Here is a 21247-nt window from a genome sequence, read left to right on the forward strand (position 1 = left end):
AAAAAAAAAAAAAAAAAAAAAAAAAAACAAACAAAAAGACAACCTATGGAATGGGAGAAAATAGTTTCAAATGATGCAACTGACAAGGGCTTAATGTCTAAAATATACAAACAACTTATACAACTCAACAGCAAAAAAGCCAACAACCCAATGGAAAAATGGGCAAAAGACCTGTACAGACATTTCTCCAAAGAAGCTATACAGACAGCCAACAAGCACATGAAAAAAATGCTCAACAGCACTGATTTTTAGAGACATGCAAATCAAAACTAGTATGAGATACCATCTCACACCAGTCAGAATGGCCATCATTAATAAGTCCACCAGTAACAAATGCTGGAGAGGGTGTGGAGAAAAGGGAACCCTCCTACACTGTTTGTGGGAATGGAAACTGGTACAACCACTATGGAAAACAGGATGGAGGTTCCTCAGAAAACTAAATATAGAACTACCTACCTTATGACCCAGCAATCCCACTCTTGGGCATATATCCAGACAATACTTACCTTGAAAAAGACACATGCACCTGTATGTTCATTGCAGTACTATTCACAAGAGCCAAGACGTGGAAACAACCTAAATGTCCATCGCCAGATGAATGGATGTTAAGAAGATGTGGCATATATACACAATGGGATACTACTCAGCCATAAAAAAGGACAAAATAATGCCATTTGCAGCAACATGGATGGAACTAGAGACTTTCATACGAAGTGAAGTAAGGCAGAAAGAGAAAGACAAATACCATATGATATGACATATCTGGAATCTAATATATGACACAAATGAACCTTTCCACAGAAAAGTAACTCATGGACTTGGAGAACAGACTTGTGGTTGCCAAGGGGGTGGGGGAAGGAGTGGGATGGACTGGGAGTGTGGGATTAATAGATGCAAACTAATGCATTTGGAAGAACTATATCTAGTCACTTGTGATGGAGCATGACAATGTGAGAAAAAGAATATGTATGACAGGATCACTTTGGCTGTACAGTTGAAACTGACAGACCACTGTAAACCAACTATAATGGAAAAAATAAAAAATCAAAAAATTTTAAAAAGGGTGTATCAGGAGATGGGAAGGGGTGAGGAGAGAACTTTGCCATTTAGTAGTAGGAGTGTGTCCTGAATAAGACCTGCAAGGCCAAGTGGAGCTGAGGGGTGTGGCTTTGAACTGAGGGGCCTTGTCATAAGGATTACAGAAATTTGTGGCAATAGCCAGAGGCCAGAGAGATTTGAGGCAGCCATGAAGGTGGGTGGCCCAGACAAAGTACAAGAGCATTTGGGAGGGATACTGCTATGAGTAAGAGGGTCAGGAGAAGCACAAGGGACCATTTACCTATACATCCCCTGCAATACCTTGCCTTTCCCACAATTTCTTTTCTCTCCCCAAAGTCTCTGCATCTCCCACAATTCTTTGTTCTCAACCACAGTCCTCCACTGTCATCCACAATCCTGCATTCCCTCCCACTCAATGCTCTCTTCTCTCCCTTTAGTGCTCCTTTCTCTCTCACAATTTCTGTTTCTTCCACATCTTTATTCCCACCCATAATCCCATATCTCTTGTAATTCATTTTTTAATGATCTTTTAGAAAAATTAAGGCATGACTGACATATTATTTTACTTTCAGGGACAGACATAATGATTTGATATTTGTATGTATTGTGAAATGATGGACACAATAAGTCTAGTTAACACCCATCCCCATATATAGGTACAAAATGTTTTTTTCTTGTGATAAGACCTACTCTCAGCAACTTTCAAATACATAATACAGTATTATTAACTATAGCCACCATGTTGTACATTACATCCACATGACTTAATTATTTATAATTGGAAGTTTGTACCTTTTGACCCTCTTTGCCCTTTTTGTCCACCCCCCCCCCCCCAATGGCCTGCCTTCAGCAAACACTAGTCTTCTCTAGATCTATGAGACTGGGTTATTTGTTAGTTGGGGGTTTTTAGATTTCAAATATAAGTGAGATCATACAATATTTGTCTTTCTCTGACTTCTTTTACTTAGCATGATGCCTTCAAGATCCATTTATTTTGTTGAAAATGGCAAGATTTCATTCTTTTTATGGCTGAGTAGTATTCCATTGTGCATATATACACCACATTTTCTTTTTTTTTAATTATTGACTTTTTAAAATCAATTTTCTTTGGCTGTACCCATGACACATGGAAGTTCCTGGGTCAGGGAATGAACCCATGCCACAGCAGCAACCCAAGCCACTGCAATGACAACACCAGATCCTTAACCCACTGTGCCACAAGAGAACTCCTGTACCACATTTTCTTTATCCATTCATCCACTGATGGACACTTAGGTTGTTTCTATATCTTAGCTATTGTTAATAATGCTACAATGAACATGGGGGTGTATTTATCTTTTCAAATTAATCTTTTCATTTTCTTCAAATAAATACATAGAAGTGGAATTGCTGGATCATATGGTAGCTCTGTTTTTAATTTTTTGAGGAACCTCCATACTGTTTTTCTACAGTAGCTGCACCAATTTATATCCTCACATGAGTTCTATTTTCTCTACATCCCAGCCAACATTTGTTTGTTGTCTTTTTGACGACAGCCATGCTAACAAGTACAAGGTGATACCTCATTGTGGTTTCGATTTGCATGTCCCTGATGATTAGCAATGATAAGCATCTTTTCATGTACCAGTTGACCATTTGTTTATCTTCCCTGGGAAAATGTCTATTCAGAGCCTCTGCCCATTTTTTAATCACATATTTTTTTTGCTACTGAGTTACATGAGTTCTTGATGTATTTTGTATATTAATGCATTATCAGATATATGATTTGTCAATAATTTCTCCCAATCCGTAGGCTGCCTTTTCATTTTGTTGATGATTTCCTTTGCTGTGCAGAAGCTTTTTAGCTTGATGTAGTCCCACTTGTTTATTTTTGCTTTTGTTGCCTCTGCTTTTGGAGACAGATCTGAAAAATCATTGCCAACACCTATGTTAAGGCATTGACCACTATATTTTCTTCTGGTTGTTTCATGGTTTCATGTCTTACATTCAAGTCTTTAATCCATTTTGAATTAATTTTTGTGTATAGTATGAGACAGCAGTTCAGTATCATTCTTTGCATGTGAATGTCCAATTTTCCCAACACAATTATTGAAGACTGTCCCTTCCTCATTTTATATTCTTGGCTCCTTTGTTGTAAATTAATTGACCATATGTGTGTGGGTTTATTTCTGGGCCTTCTTCCTGTTCCACTGATCTATGTGTCTGTTTTTATGCCAATACCATACTGTTTTTTTAAATTTAATTTTTATTTTATATTGGAGTATCACTGATTTACAAAGTTGTGTTAGTTTCAGGTGTAGAGCAAAGTGATTCAGCTATCTATCTCTCTGTCTGTCCGTCTATCTATCTATCTATCTATCTATCTACATATCCATTCCTTTTCAGATTCTTTTCCCATTTATGTTATTACAGACTATTCAGTAGAATTCCTTGTAATATATAGTAGCATTATTCCATTGTAGATTATCTATTTTATATATAGTAGTGTGGTCCTTCTTGATTATCTATTTTATGTATTGTAGTATGTATATGTTAATGTCAAACTCCTAATTTATCCCTCCCCCATTTCTCCCCATACCATACTCTTTCAATTACTCTGTCTTTGTAATATAGTTTGCTGTCAGAGAGTGTGATGCCTCAAGCTTTGCTCTTTCTCAAGATTGTTTTGGGGGAGTTCTCATCATGGCTGAGCAGAAACAGATCTGACTAGCATCCATGAGGATGCAGGTTTGATCCCTGGCCCCCCTCAGGGGGTTAAGGATTCAGTGTTGCTGTGAGCTGTGGTGTGGTGTAGGTCACAGACACAGCTTGGATCTGGCACTGTTGTGGCCGTGGTGTAGGCCAGTGGCTACAGCTCTGATTCGACCCCTAACCTGAGAACCTCCATATGCTGCAGAGGTGGCCCTAAAAAGAAAAAAATAAAAAAAAAAGAAAAAAGATTGATTTGCGTATTTGGAGTCTTTTGTGGTTTCACACAAATTTTAGGATTATTCAACATCTGTGAAAAATGCCATTGGTATTTTGATAGGGATTCCACTGAATGTGTAGATTGCTTTGGATAGTATGAACATTGTAACAATTTTAATTCTTCCAATCCATGAGCACACTATCTTTTTATTTATTTGTGTCTTTACCCATTTCTTTCATCAGTGTTTTATAGTTTTCAATGTACTGGTATTTCACTTCCTTGCTTAAATTTATTCCTAAGTATTTTATTCTTTTTGATGTAACTGTAAATGGGAATGTTTTTCTGTATTTCTCTTTCTGATAGCTTGTTATTAGTGTATCAAAACACAACAGATTTTGTATATTGATTTCGTATCCAGCAACTTTATTGAATTCATTTATTAGTTTTGTTTGTTTGTTTGTTTGTTTTTGTCTTTTTTAGGGCCGCACCCACTGCATATGGAGGTTCCCAGGCTAGGAGTCTAATCGGAGTTGTTGCTGCCAGCCTGTGCCAGAGCCACAGCAACACAGGATCTGACCCGCATCTGCAACCTACACCACAGCCCACGGCAATGCTGGATCCTTAACCCAATGAGCAAGACCAGGGATCAAACCTGCAACCTCATGGTTCCTAGTCGGATTCATTTCCGCTGCACCATGATGGGAACTCGGAATTCATTTATTAGTTTTAATGGGGTTTTGGCCCTAACTTTCTTTTTTTGTTGTGTCCTTGCCTGGTTTTGGTATCAGGATAATACTAGCCTCATAAAATGAGTTTGGAAGTGTTCCCTTCTATGTTTTTGGAATAGGTTAAGGAAGACTGGTATAAATTTCTCCTTGAATGTTTGGTAAACTTTACCAATGAAGCCATCTTGTCCTGGACTTTTTTTTGTTGGGAGGTATTTGATTACTGATTCAATGTCCTTACCATTAAACAGTCAATTCAGATTTTCTCTTTCTTCATGATTCAGTCTTAGAAGGTTGGATGTATCTAGGAATTCAACCATTTCTTACAGGTTGTACAATTTGTTGGTATATAAATGTTTACCATAGTCTCTTACAATCCTTTGTATTTCTGTGGCATCATTTGTAATATCTCCTCTTTCACTTCTGCTTTGAGCCCTTTTTCTTTTTTCTTGGTAAGTCTAGAGCTAATGGTTTGTCAATTTTGTTTATCTTTTCAAAGAATCAGCTCTTAGTTTTAGTGACTGATTCTATTGTCTTTTTAGTTTACATTTCATTTATTTCACTCTGCTTTTTGCTATCTTCTTCCTCTACCAACTTTGGGCTTTGCTTTTTCTTCTTTTTCTACTTCCTTGAGGCATAAAGTTAGGTTGTTTATTTGAGATTTTTCTTATTTCTTGACATAAGCATTTATTGCTATGAGCTTCCTCTTTAGAACTGCTTTTACTATATCCCATAAGTTTACTGTATCCCATAAATTTTAATATGTTGTATCTCCATTTTCACTTATCTCAGGGTATTTTTTAATTTATCTTTTGATTTCTTCATTTACCCTTTGGTTGTTCTGTCCCCCAGTTTCCTAGTATCAGGTACTAAGAGGCTTAGTTATGACAGAGCATGAGGGTGGGGCCATGGGCAACCACTGCATGTGGCCCCAGGCACTGTGGAGCAGGAGGTAGTGTGGCCTGGGAGGGAGGGATATGATGCAATGAAGGTATGACCAGAATGTGAGGGGCACAGGCCCTGAGGACAAGACTGGGAGAAAAGTGAAGTGAATTGCCTTTCTCCCACAATTCCATTTTCTATCTCAAATTTTCTGACTCTCTGATAACTCCCCATACTATTCCACAAATACCTTTCCCCCCCAGAATCCTCTTGCTCTTCCACAATTCTGTTTTCTTGAACTATCCTCCTCTGTGCCCTCCCATAATGCTACTTCTTCCCCCACAGTCCTCCATATACCCCCACAGTCCACCTGCTCACCCACAATGCCCCATGTGTTCCCACAATCCTTGGTGCTCTGCCCAAACCCCCATGTTCTCCCATAATCCTGTGCTCTCCTACAACCCTCCAGTGCTTTCCCACAATACTCTCTCCCCCAGTCCTCCAGCTCACACAACCTTCCTACTCCCCCACAATTCCCCAAGCTTTCCCACAACCTTGTGCCCTCCCATAATCTTCTGCTGCTTTTCCATAACCCTCTCTCTCCCACAATGCTACCTCTTTCCCATAATCCTCTGAGATTTCCCACAATTCTCCATACTATCCCATGGTCCTATGCTTTCCCTCATCCTCTGTGCTATTCCATAATTCTGGGCTGTCCCACAATCCCCTGTGCTCTCCCACAATTCTGTTTTCTCTCATAATTCTTTTTTTTTTCCCAGAATACTCCATGCCCTCCCACAATCCTTCAATATCTCCCACAAGTCTCTATTCTCCCATAATTTCATGTCTCTTCTATAACTCTCCCTTGTGGATTGATAAGGGTCTTGGCTATAAGTGCCAGAGAATGGATATGGATAACTGGTGTGTGGCCCTAACAGGACGGGAATGCTGTATCGAGATGTGTGCTCATGCAGGAGCAAAACTGCCATGACCTAGAAGAGATGGTCATAGCAAGAGGGCATGGCCAGAAGGTGAGAAGCGATCCAGCAGGAAGGAGATGGGTAGAGTAGGGGTTAATTCTTTTTCTTGATCTCCAATAATACCTTGTTTTTACCACAATTCTGTTTTCTTCCACAATCCTCCTGCTCCTCCACAATTCCCCATGCTGTCCCACAGTGCTATGATTTCCTCACAATCCTTCCATTAGGTCTCCAAATTCTGTTTTCCAGAGTTCTCTGTTTTCTCCTAAAATGCTCCATTCTCTCCCACCATTACCTATCTCTCCCAGAATTCTCTCCCACAGTTTTACCTCTCCTCTAACTCTTTTTGACACCTAGATAGAGAACATGAGTATAATGCATCACAGAGTGGCCCTGAATGGAGAGTAAGGTGTCCAGGAAACATCTGGGGAAGTGGCCATAGAGGGAGAGGTAGGTTGTTAGTTTAAGTGGCATGGTAGTTTTGAAGGAGCAAAGATGGCAAAGCAGAAGAGGCAGGGCAAATGCAAAGGGAGAATTCTCAGTCTCTCCCACAATACCTTGCCTTTCCCACAATTCCTTCTCTCTCCCCAAATTCCCTGCTTCTTATCTATCTTTGTTCTCATCCACTATTGTCTGTCTTAACCCACAGTCCTCCATGCTGTCACACAACTGCTAGTTCTCTCCCACAATTCTCTCTCTTTCAGATCTTCTATTTCCTCCTATAATGCGCCTTTCCCAAAATTCCCTGTTCTCTCCCATAATTGTATGTTTCCCTCTTTGTGGTGCTTTAATAGTGGCCATGTTTATTAAGGTATGCAGGGGGTGTGGCTCTGGCAGTAGTTGCATAGTCACAGCACTGAGCAGAGGATTTAGCCTGCTGCAATAAAAGGGAAAAGGTCACGCCTAGATGAAATGTTAGAAGCTTGCCCAGGCTATTTGGCTAATGTGAAGTGCAAAGACTGTCTCAGAAAAGTAGGAATATGGGGTGTTCCTGCTGTGGTGCAGCGGGTTGAGGATCCAGCATTGCCACAGCTGTGGCATAGGCTGCAGCTGCAGCTCTGATTTGATCCCTGGCTTGGGATCTTCCATATGCTGAGGGTGCAGGCAAAAAAGAAAAAAGAGAAAAAAGAAAAAAAAATGTCAGCACATGGAAGGGAGGAGGGAGAGGAAGTGGCTCGGATAAGAAAAGTTTGATCAGACAGAGTGAAGGGGTGAGACTCTAGAGGGATGGGAATGGCCATGAAGGAGCCTAAGAGCAACCAAGGGAATGTCCTAAGACTGAGAGGCATGGCGGGCAGTATTTGGGACTGAGCTCAGGTGGCAAGGCCAAGGTAAGGCATAAGGGCCTATTCTCTGTCTTTCTCACAACATGTTGTGCATTAGGGTTCTCTAGAGAAACAGAATCAAAGGGAGATACACACATATACAGAGAGAGAGAGATTGAGATGGTGGAGGCTTGATAACTCCATAATCAGCAGGGAAGGCTGGCAGGCCAGAGACCCAGGGAAGAGTTGAGTTCAAACACAGTTGGTTGACAGAATTCCTCCAGGAGTGGTCAGTCTTTGTCCTAAGAAGGCTTTCAGCTGATTGGATAAGGACCATCCACATTATGGAGGGTATTATGCTTTACTCAAAGTCCACTGATTTAAATGTTAATCTCATTGCCCCCCAAACTCCACCTTCACAGAAGCATCCAGAATAGTGTTTGACCAATGCTGAGCACTGAGCACTGTGGTCCAAGCTGACACATAAAATTAATCATCACACCTAGTCTCCCAAAATTCTTTGTCTCTCCCACAATTCTCTGTTCTTGCCCACAATCTTTCATTCCCTCCCAGAATTCCTTCCCCCCTCATTCTTTCCTATCCCAAAATTATTTTTCTTCCACAATTCTTCCTTTACTCACAAAATTCCTGATTCTCTCCTAGACTTCTCCATTCCCTTCTACAATTCCATTTTCTCCCACAATTTTCTGTCCTATCCCACAATTTCCCATTTTCTCCCACAATTCTTTCTCTCAAAAAACTGTCCATTCTCTCTCACAAGTTTCTGGTCTTTCACACAATTATTTATTATAGTAAGTGACTAAAAATCTTGTAACTTTAAATGTGATTTATACCTGTCTATGAGTTTTCTGAAGATGGAAAAATTATAAATTTGTAAGTTTTATGTAATATACTATATATTTCTCTCCTATATCAATGCTACTCAACATGTGTCCCAACAGTAGGTGCCAATTCTCACAGTATTAACAGTCTAGGATTAGGAGATGAACTTGCCCCAGAGGCGAAAACAACTCATTGCTTCCTTCATCAAGAAAGCCCTGGAGTTCCCGTGATGGCTCAGTGGTAACAAACTCAACTAGTATCCATGAGGACCTAGGTTCAATCCCTGGTCCTGTTCAATGGGCTAAGGATCTGGCATTGCCAAGAGCTGTGATGTAGGTCACAGACATGGCTTGGATCTGACATTGCTGTGGCTGTGATGTAGGCCAGCACTTCCAGCTCCAATTTGACCCCTAGCCCAGGAACTCCCATATGCTGCAGGTGTGGCCTTAAAAAAGACACACACACACACACACACACACACACAAAGGAAAGAAAGCCTTGTTATGAAAAAAAAAAAAAAAAAGGCATCCTAACTAAACAATATGCTTAGTGACATATCAGATTTACTTTCTAGTTCAAGTTTTTTATCTCAGCTTGGACGACCAGTAACTAGCAATTCCTGGACTGGCACCTGAACAGTATTGCCTTTTTTGATTCTTTTTTCTTTTCTTTTTTTTTTTTTTTTTTTGTCTTTCTGCCATTTCTTGGGCCGTTCCCATGGCATATGGAGGTTCCCAGGTTAGGGGTCGAATCGGAGCTGTAGCCGCCGGCCTACACCAGAGCCACAGCAACTAGGGAACTGAGCTGCGTCTGCAACCTACACCACAGCTCACAGCAATGCCAGATCCTTAACCCACTGAGCAAGGCCAGGGATCAAACCCGCAACCTCATGGTTCTTGGATTCGTTAACCACTGCGCCATGACGGGAACGCCTGCCTTTTTTGATTTATATTCCAGTTCCTGGTATATAAATGAGCAGTCATTGAAGTAGTCAATAAGCAGGCGCTGAAGGGATTAAGGAATGAATAAATCTTCAACAACATCATTCCTTCAGCAATATTTACGGAGCACCCACCGATGTGCCAGGTACTATGTTAAGTGCTGGTGATACAAAGTTGAACAAACTTAGCAAAGTTTTTGCTCTCATGGGATTTCTACTCTAGTAAACAACTAACCAACAAACAAGGCAATATATAAACAGATAAATAATTTCAAACTGTGAGATATAACATGAAGAAAATGAGGTAGATTATGTGACCAAGACAAAGAGGTGGGGCTGCTTCTCAAAGTGTCTTTTATGGAACATTGGGTTTATATCTACTGGCAGATTGCTTCAAAGGCAGAGTCTCAGCCCAGAACCACTTAGTCAGAATCTGCATTATAATGTGATCTCCAGGTGATTCCCATACCCAGGACAGAGTGAGAGGCTCTGGATACAGCTTCAGATATAGTTGTCAAGAAAGACATCTCTAAAGAGATGGCGTTTTAGCTGAGAACTGAATGATGAGACAAAGCCAGCCATGTAAATCTAGGAAAAGAGTGGTCCAAACAATGGAAACAGCAAAGGAAAATGTTCTGAGATAGAATGGACAGAAGAAGATCAATGTGGGTGGGACAGAATGAGAGGAAGACCTTGGACTCCCTACTGTCAGATTTTTTTTTTTTTTGTCTTTTTGCCATTTCTTGGGCCACTCCCGCGGCGTATGGCGTTTCCCAGGCTAGGAATCTAATCAGAGCTATAGCCACTGGCCTACACCAGAGCCACAGCAACGCGGGATCCGAGCCGTGTCTGCAACCTACACCACAGCTCATGGCAATGCCAGATCCTTAACCCACTGAGCAAGGCCAGGGACCAAACCCGCAACCTCATGGTTCCTAGTCGGATTCGTTAACCACTGCGCCACGACGGGAACTCCTACTGTCAGATATTTATCAAAACTCCTATTAACAAGAATTGTTGGAGTTCCTGTCGTGGCTCAATGGTTAACGAATCCGACTAGGAACCATGAGGTTGAGGGTTCGATCCCTGGCCTCAATCAGTGGGTTAAGGATCTGGCGTTGCCGTGAGCTGTGGTGTAGGTCACAGATGTGGCTTGGATTTGGCCTTGCTGTGGCTCTGGTGTAGGTCGGCAGCTACAGCTCTGATGAGACCCCTAGCCTGGGAACCTCCATATGCCATGGGAGCAGCCCTAGAAAAGGCAAAAAGACAAAAACAAACAAACGAAACAAAACAAAAAACAAGAATTGTTGATTTAGAGTGACTACACAAGAGCCCTGGATACAAGATCTCTTTTCTATAAGTCAGGGATACCAAATGAGGTTTTGTGTGCAGCCACTCATCCACTCAGCACCCATGACAGACAATGTTAATCAATCATAGAGCTTTTTCCTTCTGAGCCTAGACAAAACCACAAAAATCAACATAGTTATTCAAGCATCCACTGCAAATAGCTCAGAGTAGACACATGAGTTGAAACCTATGTGCCATTCTGGAGAAAGATTATCAAAATGCTACCCTGGATTAAGGCAGACCATTGAGGATCTATGTACCTGTATAAACAGAAAAGTGTTTGTTTGTTTGTCTTTTTTTTTTGCCATTTCTTGGGCCGCTCCCGCGGCATATGGAGGTTCCCAGGCTAGGGGTCGAATCGGAGCTGTAAACACCGGCCTATGCCAGAGCCACAGCAACGCTGGATCTGAGCCGCGTCTGCGACCTACACCACAGCTCACGGCAATGCCGGATCGTTAACCCACTGAGCAAGGGCAGGGATCGAACCCACAACCTTATGGTTCCTAGTCAGATTCGTTAACCACTGCGCCATGACGGGAACTTCCTAAACAGAAAAGTTTTGATGGCTCACAGAACTGATTTAATGCACTGTGCCAACTGTTTACATTGAGGGGACCCGTGTTTAACTCTTTATGATACTATTCCCCACTTAGGTCACTACATCATCTAAAGGAAGATACTAGATTTCTCCCAGGACTAAAATTCAAGAAAAACTGTTTCAAAAAATAAATAAATAAATAAAAGGTTGATTTTTATCTTACGAAGAACACTGGAAGACCTTAAAATGATAGCCATTTCCTCTTTTCTACTGCCATTCAAAAGCGTAGGGGCAAGTCTCTGGCCACCTTAAACAACCATTTTGTTTTTGGTTTTTTTTTGTCTTTTGTCTTTTTAGGGCCGCACCCGTGGCATATGGAGGTCCCCAAGCTAGGGGTCCAATCGGAGCTACAGCTGCCAGCCTACACCACAACCACAGCAACGCCAAATCCAAGCCACATCTGTGACCTACATCACAGCTCACAGCGACACTAGATCCTTAACCCACTGAGTGAGGCCAGGGATCGAACCTACAACTTCATGGTTCCTAGTTGGATTCGTTTCCGCTGAGCCACAACAGGAACTCCTTAATCATTTTGGATCTGATGGCCTATACACTTAAATGGTAATCTTATCACTAGCTGCAGTATTCTCCTTTCAATAAATTCCCCTTTTCCTGGCCCTATCAACTATTTTGTTTATCCAGCAACATCTATATTTTAGTAAGCTCCTTCAAACCATTTGTGGAAGGAGTTGAAGTAGAACTAATTGTATAAAAATCAACTCATTAGGAGTTCCCATCGTGGCGCAGTGGTTAACCGAATCCGACTAGGAACCATAAGGTTGCAGGTTCGGTCCCTGCCCTGGCTCAGTGGGTTAACAATCCGGCGTTGCCGTGAGCTGTGGTGTAGGTTGCAGACACAGCTTGGATCTCGCGTTGCTGTGGCTCTGGCATAGGCCGGTGTTTACAGCTCCAATTAGACCCCTAGCCTGGGAACCTCCATATGCCGTGGGAGGGGCCCAAGAAATGGCAATAAGACAAAAAAAAAAAAATCAACTCATTAGATTGGGCCCCTACCCTGGGAACCTCCATATGCCGCAGGTGTGGCCCTAAAAAGACAAAAAAGTTCAAAAAAAAATCAACTCACTAATTTATACAGATTGTATTTGGACAAACTTCTGTGAGTTCATTTTTCAGGCAAAAATGACTGACAGTTGAAACATTTTATAAATGAGGCAGAATTCTTAGGGTCACGGTGAACTTCATAAAAGCATTATGTTGAAATGTTCTTTTCTCTGTGTTCCTTCTAGTGCAACATTTTGAATATTCCCACTGTCTTCAAGCCAAAAAAGATTGGAGGGTGGGAAAAGAAGACAAGATAACTTAATATGCTATCATAAAAACTTTATTGTTGGCATATGAAGAAATAAAAGCAGCAAATCTTACTGCTAAGAAGATAACTGCCATCTTTCTACACATGCCAAAAGGGTTTCAATGAAGAATTATTGAGAATTCATTGTGTAAAGAAGAGTACTAAGTGCAATAAAAGTGGCTTCCTATGTTTGCTATCCAAAAATATTCCTACTAATCAAATCAGGAAGACCTGTGATTACCAAATCCTTTTCTACCTATCAACCCTTGCCAAATCTTTCTCTTTCTCATGATTTCTTGTCACATCCCAACCCAAGTTGGGGCTGTAAGCTCCCTGAGGCTTGTCAGGTGAGCATGTACTCAATAAATATGACTTGAAATAATGAATCAGAGATTTCTGTACAGGGATAGGAAAGCTGGTTATAACCTCTATACATTTTCCTTGTGGACCCACGGTTAAAAGTGGAGAGAGTAAAGCTAGCAGAATAATGTCAGCGCACTGAGGGTGGCAATCAGAGTTTCAACTTTAAGTGTTTCAATTTAAGTCTCAAAGGGCCCTAGATGCAAAAGCTCAGGGGGAAGGTCATTAGCCAGAGACATCAGGAAATACAATAATTCTGCTTCCTCCATTCATCTGCCTAGCATTTAAGGTCCGATGAGCGATTAGAAGCAACACAGGTCCCCAGCTCTGGTTTAAAAGACATGAAAACTGGCTGGAAAAAGCACAGGCTCATATTTCCAGTTCAGAGGACATGAAACCTGAGTCAAAGAAACTCGGGTAAAGTGGACTTGAAAACTAGAGGGAAAAACACGGCTGAAACACCTACCCAGAGTCTGCGCTTCCCTGAACCACCCGCTCTCAGTATACCTAGTCTTGATGTTTGGAAATGGGAGAAACCTGAGGAAACTAATTTTTTAAACGAGGCTCTTAAGCCTGGGGTCTGATTTCACCAGAAAAAAACTTTGCCAGACCTCAGTTCCCAAGGCCCTGGAGAACTTCTGTAGAGACAAGGGGGGTGCCACCCACGCAACTTCGAATTCTGGCAACAAAGTTCCGCCGCAAGGTGGGAGCGTGATGTCCTAAGCAGGGCTTGAGGGACAGGACCAGAGCGGAACTTGGGGGCGAGGCCGGGGAGGGACACAGCTTTGGCACGAGGGGCGTGGCCATGCCAAAGCGCTGGGGCTCAGCCTGGAGGGGCGTGACTATTTCCTACGGGGCGTGGCCTGGAGGGGTACAGGCGAGGCGTGGTCTGGGCTGCGGGGCGTGACTACGATGGCCACTCGCTTCTGCTGCCGACGGGAGCAAGCCGCAAGGTTCGTGAGCTGGGGAGAGGCTCAGGTAAGGGCGACCAGCCGAGTGGAGTCGGGCCTATAGCGGGGCAGACGGGGTCTCAGGGCCGGGACAGCTGTTAAGTCTTGCGAGTAGCTGCGGGGGGAACGCAGAGGCGAGTAGGGCATCGCCTCCGCCTGCCCTCTCCCACCCGGCAGCCTTCTTCTACAGGGGGAGCCACCAACCAGATGGCTGCACCTCCTTTAGGATTATCTGCACTCGACGGGAAAACAGCCGTCTCAGGGAATTTTTGGGGTGCGTGAGGGCAGTTCCTTAAGAGGGAGTTTTGCTAGGGGTGGTTGGATTTGAACAACTCAACCAAGTCCAACCCGCTGTGAAATAGCAGGAGGCCAGAATAAGGGCTGCAGATATGCGAGTGCAGTTCCAAAAACCGAGGCGCAGCAAGGTGGGACTGACTTGGGTCCTAACCGTACTATTCTCCACACCCCCACCCCCCGCCCCCGCAACGCACGCAATAGGCCAGAGTCTGAGGATGGAGTCACCACCACCACCCTCAGGGCAGGGCATCCGCATCACAGCTGTGTCACGTGGACAACTCTGAGCCCTCTCCATTCCGCAATTCCCTCTAGCCTTTTTGTTTGGTGCCCCGCCCCAAAGCTAGAGGAGACGCTCCGAAGTACAAACACTGCTGATGCCTGTGAGTCTTTGTGGCATTCGGTGTTAAATGCTACTGCCTTGAGGTTGATGGCAACTTGTTAATATTAACGTAAGTGCCCTCCCCTCTGGTGTATTTTCACTGGGAAAGTTTGAGAAGATACAAGAAGTTAATGTGTACACCTTAATTTGGATAGAACTTGATCTCACTCAGCCACTGAAAACCACATTGCTTTCTGCTTCCCCTTTTCCTTCCTTTACTGCTAATCTGGCCATCTCTGCTCTGCTATTAAAAACCTTGACGGAATATGGAAAAGGAACTGCCAGATTTCTCTGGTGAGGGAAACTGCCCCAGACCTTACCCTCCTCTGCTCCTGTACATCCCTCAGAGCGATCTTGCAAATTTGGGGAATGGAAAACTTTTCCACTATCTAGGGCCTTCCTCCTTTACTTGGACAATTTTTACATAGTACCAGGACTGAAATTCATCAAAAGGCAGGGCACCATTCTCTCTGCCTGTACACACCTGCTCTGTTGTCCCTGGAACCAGGCAAGATGCTGTGACTGCTCACAGTCAGAACTCAATAAAGACTGAGTGAATTATGAATGAATATGAACATTTTGGAAATCTGATGGAAGGAGGGAAATACATTTCATATCATTGGCTGCACTGGGGTAGTTAACCACAGCACACAAAGCAGTTATTACAAATGGATGTTGAAACTTTTGGCAATCCCAGATTGGGATCCTGATCTCAAAGAAGTGGGTGAAAGGAAGAGATTCAGCTTTCTCAGTCAAGACATAGCGACATAACCTTTAATTTCCATTTCAGGGAACTGCAAGTCTTGCTTCCTTTGGAAATCAGGAGGTGAGAAAAGAAAGGGTTAATTCAATAAAAAATCAAGGAATTTTTAAAAATGTAATTGTAAACTTTAGAGTACTTTTTCTGTTTTGCATACACATAAATGGCCTAATCAGGCACAGTTCAAACTACTGTCATTTAATAAATATGCGATTTATGAATGATGCTTTAAAGGCTTTCAGAATCTTTTTTTTTCCTCACACATTTCCAAGTCTGCAACACAGCAGATAAGGGACATATTAGTAAGATCCAAGGACATACATAAATAATTACTGATTGCAAAGGCATATGGTACAGAATACTTAGCTCTTGGAGTTCCCGCTGTGGCACAGTGAGTTAAGAACCTGATTGCAGCAGCTCTGGTCACTGCAGAGATGTGGGTTTAGTCCCTGGCCTGGTACATTGGGCTAAAGGATCTGGTGGTGCAGCAACTGTGGCATAGGTTGCAGCTATGGCTCGGATCCAATCCTTGGCCTGGAAATTTTCATGTGCCACGGGTGTGGCCATTAAAAAAAAAAAAAGAAAAAGAAAACTTAGCTCTCCTGCCAGCCCCTTCGGCCCATGGTTCTATCTTTAAGAACAGACTTAAGTAAGGACAGATTTCCTGTGACAACCGGTATTATATGCTAGTAGTTCATTGTTATATATTATGTTTGTTAATGAAACACTTGTGGTTTCACTAGCTTGGGCTTTATATTTATAAGACCCACAGATAAATTTCAATAACACCTCTCAATAAATTCTAACTTTCGCTGTAACAGAGGGGACTGACCTTTGGCTTTGGCATAAATAATCCCATGTATTGTTACAGGTATTATACCCTAGCATTAGCTAAACTGAGCTTCTATCAGGATTTTCCCGGAACCGTCCATGCAGCTGAGCGTCCATGCTCTGTTCCTTCCTCAATTGCCTTTGACTGTTCCTTCTCCCTGTCTCAGCCTCCTCAGTCACACCATGTGGTTAGTCTCCCTCATACACCTGTTACTCCTGGGGGAGGAGGTCTTCCTTCTCCCTAGATTCACAACCTCTCCCGAGCACCAGAGCTGCCCTGCCTCCTCTCCCTAGACCTTTCTTCTCGCCCGCCTCCTTGGTACCACATATCCTATGGGATTAGCAGAAAGAGCACCATCTTTCCCTCTGCACCTATTCCTGTGCTGGGTCCTGTTTCTTTGTTCAGGGTCATCCTCATTCTGCCACAAGGTAGAATATTCTACCATATTCTCTCGCTTGGATTCTTGGAATTCCATTTCAAACTCCACGTGCCCAAATCTGAGCTCCTGATTCTCCCCCCAAAACTTTTTCCACACACAGGCTTCCCATCTCAGTTTATGGCAACTCCATCCTTGCAGTTGTTTAGGCCAAGAATCTTCCATTGACTCCATTCTTTCACATATTTCAGACTGTCTCCCCAAGGTATATCCAATACCCAACCATTTCTCACCACCTCCATTGTAACATCCGTAGTTCCAGCCCCTGGATTATCCTGAATGGGTTCCCTGCTTCTTCCTGCCTCCCGTCCCAATCAGTTTCCAACAGGACACCCTGAACGACCTTCAAAAAACATAAATCAGATTATGTCCCTCTTCTGCCCTAAACACTCCATAGTGTTCCCACAATAAAGAAGCTTTACAGTGGCCAAGGAGTCTGCTTGACTTGGCATCAACTTCCTCTGGACCTCATCTCCAACTACCTTACTTCTGGTTCACTCCACTGCTGCCACACTGGCCTCCTTATGGTCCCTTGAATGTGCCAGACGAACTACTACCTCAGGGTCTTTGCATAGGCATTTCCCTGTTTGGAATACCCTTTCTCCTAAGAGCCATATAACTAATTCCTTCACCTCCTTCAATCCTTTGCTCAAATTTCACCTTCTCAATAAGGCCTCTCCTGAGCAATTTATTTAAAAATGCAACACCCCCTTCATTTTGGCACTCCAAATTCACCTGAATCATGCTCTGCTTTTCCCTGAACATATTTTCATTGTCTACACGTGACTCAGGTATTGCATTGCTGTTTATTTTGTCTGTCTCCCACTACTAGAATGTAAACAAGGATGGGGGCTTTGTTTTATTCTCCTGATGAGCCTAGAACAGTGCCTTAGCAGTTAACAAATGTTTGATGCTCTGATAAATGAAAGACTAAGAGTGATGGACTGAATGAAGGATGGCTGAAGGACTCACGTCCCCACTGACATTCCTGGCTCCCCTCTTTGCCCACTTCAGTCCATCGTTGCTGAGCTGACAGTCATCAGAAACTGCCAGTGCTTCATTCTATACACATGGGATAACATCTGAAACTCTTCTAGTCTCCTGGAAACTTATATTCCCTGAATTAATCTCAAATCCCCATCCAGCCCCACCTTTCACTACATCCCCTGGGTATCTGCTTGACCAACACCTTAAAAAGTACTCAGAGAAGACTTGGGAGGATGGGAAGTTCAGATACATTTGGCTTTGTTACCAAAAAACGGGATTCGGGTGGAAGGGTTGGTCTAAAAACACAAAAGCTCATCTTCAGAGTCAGTGTCCTCCCTACAGTGAGATCAGCAGCATTCCAGGAGACAGAGGTACAGATCTCCAGGCCACGACATGCGGCCCACCACTGGGTGGCCAATGGGGAAGATGACCGAGAGTGAGGGTGATGTCAGGCCCTCTGGAGCTCTCATGGCCCCCGAGCCCTAGAGAGGCAGTTTGGAAGTGGGCAGGAGTCACTTCCTCTGGGCCAGGTGTCATCAGCCTCAGCACTGTGCACAGAAAGCATGACTGTAGAGTACAGGGCCATCCCCAAGGCCATGGCCCCAGCAGTCAGACCCAGGCTGCAGCGTCAGCTCAGCTTTGCCTCAATGCTTTCCTAAAGGCTCTCTGTGGAGCTCGACCAAAGATCAGTTACCCAACTTCTCTGGGTGCTGTGCTAATAGGCCTCAGACCCCCACAGAGCTCCTTGTGCAGGGCCAAGCACATGTCCACTTTTCTGTACAACTCCTTAGGTCACCAGGCATAACTTTGGCCTTGTCTTATCACAGTGTTCCCTTTGAAGGACAAACCAGCATTTCCCTTCTATTGAGTGTACCTTGCACTTGACACTGTCTTCCTGGGAAGACAATTACTAAGTCTCTTCTTCCATCTAGATTGTAAGCAAGAAATGAGTCCTTTCTTGCTTGCCTACCTCTTCCCCACACTGGAGTTGATAACTAAACAAACCCAAGGCTCTTCCCATTTCAACCCAAGTTGTCCTCTCTGACCTTGGCTCTTAAGTACCGCTGCCCTCTACCAAATGTCCTCACCATCCCTGATACTATCCCTGTCCATCTCTCTGCCTTTGCCCCTCCTGTTAAAATCGTCTCTCCCCAGAGTTCCTGCTGTGGCACAGTGGGTTAAGAATCTGAGTGCAGTAGCCTGGGTCGCTGCAGAGGTGCAGGTTCAATCCCCAGACTGGCACTGTGGGTTAAAGGATCCGGTGTTGCCACTGCTGCATCATAACAGGTCACAGCTGTGGCTCAAATTCAATCCCTGACCTGGGAATTCCATATGTCATGGGTGTGGCCAGAAAAAAAAATAGTCTCTCCACTATGACCCATGGTCAGATGCAACCCCCTTCTGAAACTCACAGCCTCTGCTCTCTCTGTTCTCCTTGAATTAACTTGGGGTTGTCATCACATCTGGCTTTGTTTAAGAAGTATTAGTTTAATTATGCTAAGTGAAATAAGCCAGATTCAGAGGAGAAATACTGCATGATTCCACATATGTGAAATATCTAGAATAGGCAAACACAAAGAGATAGAAAGTACAACAGAGGTTACTGGGGGCTGCAGTTAGGGAGAGATGGGTAGTTATTAAATGAGTACAGAATTTATTTTGGGAATGATGAAAAAGTTTTGGGTATAGACAGTGGTGATGGTTACAAAACACCGTGACTGTATTTAATGCCACTGAATTGTACACTTTAAAAAGGTTAAAAACAATAAATATATATATTACTATGATTAAAAAAGGTAATTAGGAGTTCCTGCTGCAGTGCAATGGGATCAGCAGCGTCACTGGAGCACTGGGATGCAGGCTTGATCCCCAGCCCAGCACAGTGGGTTAAGGATCCAGCGTCGCCATGGCTGTGGCATTCCATATGCCATGGGGCAGCCAAAAAAAAAAAGGTAACTGAAATAACAGAAAAGTTATTTTATTTCCATCTCAGTATAGAGTATTTTTTTAATTTTTAAGTTTTATTAAAGTATAGCTAATTGACAGGGCTGTGATAATTTCTGCTGTACAAGAAAGTGACCCAGTCATACACAGACACATATTCGTTCTCTCACAGAGAAGTTATTTGTTTAGTTTTTCTTTGTAGATTACAAGCTTGTGAGAATAAAGAGAAAACTTTATCATCTTTACCTAGCACAGTGCTGGCATGAGATAATCACTCATTATTGCTTCAATCTAGGAATGGAAATCAGTGGAAAGAAGCATAGAATTAAGATAAGGTCTTCCCATAGCTCTTAGCAATTTTTGAAATTTTACAAATCGACTGTATCAGAGAAAATCCTATTTAGTTGGAATTATTTGATACTGTCTTAAAAAGGAAAAAATTTGTACAGTGGAAAAATAAATAAATAAATAACATGCTGAATACTAGTGCAGTTGCAAAAAAAAAGAAGAAAGAAAAAAAATTGATAGTAAAAGTCACCCCAAACTGCTTTCTGTTTTTCTAGTTTTTATTCTTACATCAGGGGTAACATTTTAGCAAATTCAATTTGAGTAATAATAACTTTCATTTCTATAATACTTAACAGCATTTTCTGGGAGTTTTCCCAGACCTTGCACCATTTGAAGTCACAGAGTCAATTTCTTGAACAACTTTTTCTTGCTCCTCTGGTTCTGGATTTTTTTTAAGAATCCTTAATCTTTAGCATTTCAGTTCATATAATCCTTTTACCCTCTGAACTGCAGTGATAAATCATGCCATTTCATGCTAGACATAGTCTTTTAAGTTAGAAAGAAGCATAAAGTTCTGAACCCGAGCTCTCATCCAAGGTTAGAGGAAGGATCTCAAGAGAGAAGTGAAGTGTTTACATTTAGGGATGGGTAAGCACTGCAAAAGGATCCACTTACTAGACTTTGGTGCTATGTTTTGTTTGCTTTTTCTTTTTTTTTTTTACTTAGGGCCACAGCCACAGCATATAGAGGTTCCCAGGCTGGGGGTCAAATCAATCGGAGCTGCAGCCTCCAGCCTACACCACAGGCACAGCAATGCCAGATCCGAGCCGCGCCTGTGCCCTACACCACAACTCACAGCAGGACCAGATCCTTAACCCGCTGAGCGAGGCCAGATATCAAACCCGCATCCTCATGGATACTAGTCGGATTCTTAACCCACTGAGCCACAGTGGGAACTCCAGTGCTATGTTTTTAATTTGGAAAAATGGATAGTTTTCATATAATGTCAATAAACTGTCACCAGAGGCTGTTTCATACAGGTAATTTTCATGGATAAGAAACTATGAATTTGGAGGATATTTTCCTATGGAAAATAAAATCATGAATAAGTTCCTAAGATGTCTAGGATTTGCTTCAAAATAATCCAGAGAG

The 21247-nt window shown here is 42.7% G+C and overlaps 1 protein-coding gene and 1 long non-coding RNA gene across 2 annotated transcripts in view; one reads left to right on the forward strand and one right to left on the reverse strand.

Moving 5' to 3' along the window:
- The window catches only part of LOC106506903 (uncharacterized), a 67799-nt gene that overhangs the window by 12550 nt on the left and 34002 nt on the right, over positions 1-21247 (reverse strand). The gene's annotated exons all lie outside the window — the stretch shown is intronic.
- The window catches only part of CA5B (carbonic anhydrase 5B), a 34525-nt gene continuing 27398 nt past the window's right edge, over positions 14121-21247 (forward strand). Inside the window, 1 exon segment of the mRNA XM_005673450.4 lies at positions 14121-14200. The gene's annotated coding sequence lies outside the window, so the exon portion shown is untranslated.

This window comes from Sus scrofa, chromosome X (genome assembly GCF_054392235.1).
Source record: "Sus scrofa isolate SSC_HxYL_T2T_F1_AM1 chromosome X, Sscrofa_HxYL_maternal_Yorkshire_Landrace_v2.0, whole genome shotgun sequence".
Classification (NCBI taxonomy): domain Eukaryota; kingdom Metazoa; phylum Chordata; class Mammalia; order Artiodactyla; family Suidae; genus Sus; species Sus scrofa.